A 7,901-nucleotide genomic window follows, 5' to 3' on the forward strand; every position below is an offset into this window, starting at 1 on the left:
ATATATATATATATATATATATATATATATTTCTAAACAATATTATTTTCTGACTTGTGAATGTTGAAACATAGCAAAACATTAAAAACAATTGACATTAAAGGGCCATATACGGACACAACAGTTCTTCGAGTGCAAAAACGTATTATGACAATTCGTGAACATATGGGAATGTAAAAACGCTAAGGTTAATCAAAGTGCGCAAGAAAAGAGCTCCAGGTCCCGTGTTTCTCTTGGAACTGCCTTCTCATTGGAGAGGGCTGTGACATATGCCTCCAGTCATAAGTTAGCGTCGGGGGCATTGCTGTTAAAAGGTGGGGAATCCCCTGTATACGAGATACGTAGATAATGAACGTGGCGCCATGGCTTGCTTTTCAGGCGACAACCCAATATATGAACATATACATATTGGTCGTATCAGATTGCTTTACCGATTTCGTGACTTAATTGCCGTTCTTCAACAGCTTGTAAAGGTTCAACATGAATAATATTTTTCTCCCATTAAATATACTTGAAAAATGAGCAAAATCAAGATGAACAAAATGTATCGTGATACATCATCAGTAATTCCCGAAATATTAGTCCCTAAATGTACAAACTCATTCTAGTGAAGATAATTTTATTATCTCCAAAATTTGTCAAATAAAATTGATTGCTAATGACCACAATTGTTTCGCCATTTGTTGAAATTCGTTAAATATCCAGGTTGGTTTCGGACGGGCCTGGTGATCAGAGGTTCGAATCCCCGTCACCAAACATGCCTGTAAGAAAAACGGCCATTCATAAGTTATTTTATACTAAGCCTGTGTACGTACATATGCTGTAAAAAACAATATACCACACAAAGAGACCCCTTCAGACCCCTTGGTCTCGACAGCAAAGATTTAGGCCCTACACATTGGGTTTGTCTTTTCGTCTCTGTTATTTGTGCCTAATGTCATTTCATTAATGAAACCGGAAACCTTTATAACTTGATGGGAAGTTGATAAAAACAATTTTGGCGTACAGCTGACATTACGAATAAAAAAAAATAACCATATTGGGTTAGCCATTATCGTCATATATTTATCGTAAAGACTCCTGTAAAGATTGTTTATAGCGAGTGAGATGATTGGTAAACACAAATGTTTTACCACGTGTCAACAGCATACAGATTAGGTGGTTTCGTTCTGAAACAACAACTTTGGTTGAGAGGTATTATGCTAAATAATAGTAATTGGAAACCATGTTAGAAATGTCCAATAAAATTGTGTGTAAATTATATATTTTCTTTTATAATTTTTTTTTCTCCGTGAAAAGAGCGCAACATTCCCCAGCTATTCCGATGTATTTGTGAGTGCATTTATTCACTGGTGCAAAAGGTTCGGTAAAGTTCGGATACTATACGCTAGTTACGTTTGTAGTATTAATCATTAATTTTTCTGTGTGTGTGTGTGTGTATATTGTCACCCTGGTGGGTCAGCGGTAAGTTTACGGACTCACAACACTAGAAGCTGGGACTTGATTCCCCGTGGTAAATAGAATGCAGATAGCCCATTGTGTAGCTGTGCGCGACAAAAACAACTGTACGTATGTTAGCACCAAATCCAAAATCGAGAGGTAGTCGAAATGTTTAATCAAATGATTGTTTGGATTGGGAATTATCATATGACCAAATCACAATTTGATCACATAGTTGGGCCACTGACTGACTTCGAACTTCATCTAAAAATTATACAGAACAAATTTGCTTGGTTTAAGGGTTTGAAATGGAATAAGCTTAAGATCAATGATACAATAAGCTCCCATTGTGTTGTAAGTTCGATGTGGATTTTAATGCTGTCGTAAGCATGAAGTAAGGTTTAAACTGTATTTTAAAGGTTCCACCACATAATGAAGCTTAACCCTCAGTGTAAAAATTGTCACGTGCGTTTCGTGAAAACGTAATGAGTATTTATGTAACGGCAATATAATATCCTAGTTTTCCGAGCGGTAAAATCTTCCATTCAACGTTTGAACAAAGGAATTTGCAGAACACAATAAGAAATTGTAACTACTCAGAAAAGGCCTTTTTTTTTGGTTTCTACAATATTCATACAGGTGGACATTTAAGCCAGAGAGTTTTCAATCCTTAGTGTGATTAGCACTTGCGTGACAACTTGCTAAGAACAGCTCTAATAGCTTCGCTGTGTTTTTTTATTGCTAAATAGTGTTTGTTGATTGGATGAATATATCATTCTGACGATGTAATTCAGGGCATAAGCCTGTTTTTGAGACCGTGCAAACTCTTACAGGGAAACGTGAGGGAAAACAAGTGTGGGCTGTACGAACTGGGCTTACACAACAGCTGTTGTAACAAATGTATGATACCAGGTTTGCTACGGTATTTTAACCACTGTGGTGTAGGGTGTAGGCTGCTTGAGAAGTGACGATCTAAAGTAACCACAACTTAACTGCCATCGTGCTGTAGGCATCGAGCAGAAAGCTAAACTATACCTTTTTAAGGTTCACGAAGTTTTAAGTCTTGAGATAAACTATACCTTCTTAAGGTTCACGAAGTTTGAAGTCTTGAGATAAACTATACCTTTTTAAGGTTCACGAAGTTTGAAGTCTTGAGATAAACTATACCTTCTTAAGGTTCGCGAAGTTTAAAGTCTTGAGATAAACAATACCGTCTTAAGGTTCACGAAGTTTGAAGTCTTTAGACTTTTTTATACTTTATCGCAGCGTTTTAAATAACGAAAGCGGTGATTCATTACAAGCAAATGCTGATCTTCAAGGTGATATTATAAAGTTAAAGCGTTCTTTTCTCTCTCACCGAACACCCCCACCCCACCCCCCTTCAGGTAGTTCCGTCGATCTCTTTTAAAATTTCTCATTTAAGAACATTCGGTTGCCAACGTTGAAGTTATTTTTTTAGCTATTCAATCTAGCCCAGTGGTTCAAGGGCCTTGTGATTAGGACGCTCAACTCGCGATCTGCGGCGAGCATGCTCGTCCCTTTAAACCGTGGGGGGTGTTATAATGTTACGGTTAACCATACTGTTCGTTGCTAAAGTTTAGCTTAAGAGTTGATGTTGACTATATGCCTTCCCTATTGAGTACCTTTGTACGAAATTCAGTAACAAACAAACCCGCTAATTCTCAAACGGTGTTTGTTCACGGACTACATAATTTTTTATTTACCTCGTGGACCACAGTGGTATCTTTACGCTATGTTGTCTCGTATTTTCCGTAATTACGCAGCCAAAACACGAACCACCAGTGGTCCCAGAACCACAGTTTAAAAACCGCTATTCAAGACCTCTAGACCACAGCAGTAGTAACTCTGTAGTTTAATTTATAACTTAAACCAGTGTACTGAAACACATGACAAGGGATGGGTGTTTTTTATTATTTTACTCCAGCTGGTTTAGAGGTGAGCTAGAGACTTATAACACTAAAATTACGGGTTCGATACGTGCCATGGACACCGCACAGTTAAATCATTGTGTAGCTTATCAACAAATAAACAAAACCACTCCAGATACATTTATGTTCAAGTATTGATGATAATTCTTCACGGAAAGAAAATCTAGTTACTAAGATTAGACAAGATCACTATTTTGAGAGATTGAACCAAATATCGTACGCATAATAAATACATTTGCGGCCATGATAAAATAAATGTCGGAAGAACAACTCGTGTTTTAGCTACTGTCTAATAAATTAAGTATTCACTTCAAATATTGCAAGTATATGGATAGGCATGTGTAGTGTGATTGTTTGGAAAGAGTATGGATTAAACTTCGTTCTGCTTTCATGGTAGAATTATCACTAAGATAGGATACATCGTAACTCGAGTGTTTTTCGAAAGGTGGACCATTTGCTCTAGCACAAATGACTTCATTCTATCTGAGAAGTACATGTATCGCTTTGAAGCACATATTTTATACGGTATCAACACTCGCAAGCTCTCAATATAAAGTGTGTGCTTATGTTACCAAAGATAAAAAAAAAAAAAAATTTGGACAATAATAAAAATCATTGACACGTGCATTCTTCGTACATTCACCTCGCGGGTTGTAGTGCGGAAATGTGTTCCTTTATTCGTGTTATTTCGGTGCTTGTTTTAGGCGTTAAATGAATTAGTTCGAAGAAATCTTAGTAAAATTAGGATGTGATTCCTTGGAATTTATATATGTTTCATTTAAGATATGAAGTCACAAAGCAACATTTTTTATTTTCGCTAAATTAAAAGAAAAATATCGTTTAAAGTTTAAATCATACCAGAGTTTTATGAGTGTAATTCTAAGAAACAAAACTTGTATTGGGACAAGGGTTAAATGCAAGAATTATTGTCTTGACATTGCCCGCATTTTTTTTAACATTATTTTCAAATAGAATTGCAGCATGTTGAAAACATTGATCACTTATGTAAGATTTCTTTTTTTCGAAACTATTACTATGATTAATATATATTGCTGTCTAAACTTCTCAGAATACAGGCAATTGTTTATATTGTTGCCCTAGGTTTGAGATATTTTCCATCATTTTTTAACAGAAAAAAGGACCGTTTTGTCCTCCTAAATAGAAAACCCTGGTTTTGACATAGGTTGGAATTAATGTTTTGTATTTTAATCGTTGTTCAAACACAATCTTTTTCCTTCTTTACTACTTGAATATATTTCATGTTGAATAACGAAACATAAATTTTAGATGATATTTACGTGATATTTTATATCATCTAAGAAGAGAGAGAAAAAAAGGTTATCTGAAATCAAAATTTGCAAAATAAGTCACTGATTTTTGAAAAGTGTATTACGTTAAGGTGTGAATGAACCATTGAAACAAGTAATGGACAAAATGGCAGTTCCCTGTACGTCAGGCTGGAGCAAGTATCGTCTGGTTGTTGCTGCTGCCGCCTTGTAGAAAGCAAAGCTAAGCTTAACGGGAAACTGTCGCAAGCCCAGGAATGTCTGGAACCCTCACTGGTGGTCGAACGCCGTGCGTGCGTATGTTACTGTGAACAGAAGGATGACTCAGTTTTTGTTTCTTTTTTTTTTTCCTTGCTCAAAGTTTGTGTAGATTTAGCTAGGAAAGCAAGGCTAACAGAAATAGTAAATAATATATAAACATATACAGGTGTATACTGAAAAAGAACGACAGAATAATTGCACATACAATCCTCAATCAGTGGAAATAATTCCTATGAGGATAAAGAAACATCAAAAACATTTGTGGTTATTACTGCATTAATTCATATTCTCTAAGTAATCGTTGGTGTAACAGGTACCTAAGTTTAACACAAACATATTGAATAGTGTTTAGTATTGGAATGAATAAAAGTGACAATATAACAGGTAAGAAAGTTAGCATCGCACGTGCAAAAGACGTTTCGGGTGGTATGTATGAAAGTCATTTATGTTTTATATATTTTATATCGGATTATCGCGAAACGTCGTTAGGTTAGTATTAAAATACAATGTTTCAGGTAAACATCTACTGATTCTGTAACGCGTCCATTTTCTTAATCATGAAATTTCGTGACATAGACTTGTAGAACGTCTGACTTGACTTGAAACTGCATCAGGGGGCTTTCAGTTGTGGTTTGCCTCATAGTTTAGAATATTCTAGTTTTTATTTGCACGTTTGAGGGAGGACATTCAACTGTTGTCTCCTTATTGCAAGATGTACAACAAGATTTAATAAAGTAGAGAGACAGAGCTGTAGCAATGACAACGAGTAACTCGGTCTTGTTGAAGATTTCGTCATTTACGTTGTATATTGCAGGTTGAATCATACATTTTTTTATTTTTTTGTTCTTGTAATGGACAAACTGTAATATTGCTGTTTTATCTTGTAAATGCCCCAGTCACTCATTAAAGTCTGAAAACTTATAACGCTAAAAACCGGGTTTCGATACCCGTAGTAGGCACAACATAGAGATAGCCCATTGTATAGCTTTGTGCTTAACAAGAAATAAACCTTTTATGACAGTTAAAATATATTTTACTTCATTACGTTATAATTTATTTAATTATTTTTCTTTTAAATATGTAACTAGTGCAAACCCACATCGTGAACAGAAACTCGCGTACGTTCAGTTTCAGTCGGGAGGAAGGTTATTATTCTTGGAATTTTTTTTAAACGTGTTGAAGCTTTGTAACAGCTTGAGTTAGTTTGTTAGCGTGAGAGATCTGAATCTACCATGTCGGATTTGACGCACGATATAAAGATCGTAAGCTTTTTTTTTTTCTTGTTTTTTTTCGCGTTGATTCTATCAACATGTATGTGTAGAATAACTTAGTATTACATTTTCTGATCAGGCTTGTTAAGCCTACTTTTTTGTTACTTGGAATTGGTGGACAATTCATACAACAATCATATTGTCCAATTAGTGATTCGTATCTTCGAATTGTCAACTTCTGGCTGAGCTTTGGCGGCAACAATAAACGAGTCTTCTGTTTCTTTTGAGTTTTCGGAAACTACATTTTTAAACTATATCGATATAATCTTGTGTTAAATGACAGCAGTAGATAAATTCATTAATTATCTCTGATTTAGATAGAAAAACATAAAGAGGAGACAAGTTTGCTTACGAGTAAGAAAATCAGCCAGAAATATCTGAAAATGTGTATTTCTAAGAGTTCCCATTGAATTTATAAAATAATTTTATGGGAACTATTGATGTTTATATCAGTGTGTGTGTGTTATAAGCTATATTTTTACGGTTGTAGTTTAGGTGTTAGCTAGAGCGCGCATGATATTAAACTCGAAAGTTTAATAGTGAGGCCTAGAAAGTTCTAAAAGAATATTTTCTTGTAAATTCAAGAAGTAACTTATAAATACGAGGGGCAGTGAAGCATAGAGTTGAGTTGTTTCTATTCAGTAGTGTGAATCATTTAGGGGGTGTTTTTGTTTCGACTAGCGGTGAATCACAGTGTTTTGTTTTCAGTTACTTGATCGATCAGCCGTGCAATTGTACAATTACGTTTATTTTTACGTTAGTATAGCAGTTAATCTGGCTGTAAACGTAGCCTACAAGTTACTGCAGTGTTTTAAGCTTGCAAAACGTTTAGGAAAAAATAAACTAGTTTGTTATCGTTACGTGGACAGGACTTTAAACTATTAAAAAAAACTGCCAATCAAAAAACAACGTTAAAATAATATATGTATTCATGTCATCGATACTAAAGTTATATTTTGTTTGTACACCAGGGGCTTACAAACCTTTCCAATTCGCTGCCCACCTGAATAGCCAAGCAATATTCTTGGACTCATGCTCAAGTGGAGGGGGATACTGTTCAAGCATATTTCAGAAATGTCTAGTAGTTTTCTTATATTTTATTTTTGTGTTTAAAAATATCGTTTAGGATATTTATTTTATAATTTAAAAACTAAATATTTGATTTACTATGTCTAACTCTACGAGCCATACCTCTGGAGATCCACAGTTTTGGAATCACTGATATACACACTGTTTCTATCTTCAACATATCAAAAGTTGTTGCGGTTTTAGAGAAAGAACTGAGTCTATTTTAGCCTACTGTAGAGAGAACTGGGTCTATTTTAGCCTACTGTAGAGAGAACTGGGTCTATTTTAGCCTACCGTAGAGTGAACTGGGTCTATTTTAGCCTACCGTAGAGTGAACTGGGTCTATTTTAGCCTACCGTAGAGTAGAACTGGGTCTATTTTAGCCTACCGTAGAGTGAACTGGGTCTATTTTAGCCTACCGTAGAGAGAACTGGGTCTATTTTAGCCTACCATAAAGAGAACTGGGTCTATTTTAGCCTACTTTCTGAGTCACTGCCCATTATGGTTAATTCTTCACTTGTCACAGACGTGTTAAGCAATTACCTTTATGACATGTTCGGTGGGGGGGGTACCCGTTTGTAGTCTCGTTCTATAGTATGTTTTGTACCTATTAGGTAGTATCTCCT

This window comes from Limulus polyphemus, unplaced genomic scaffold (assembly GCF_000517525.1).
Source record: "Limulus polyphemus unplaced genomic scaffold, Limulus_polyphemus-2.1.2 Scaffold94, whole genome shotgun sequence".
Lineage (NCBI taxonomy): Eukaryota > Metazoa > Arthropoda > Merostomata > Xiphosura > Limulidae > Limulus > Limulus polyphemus.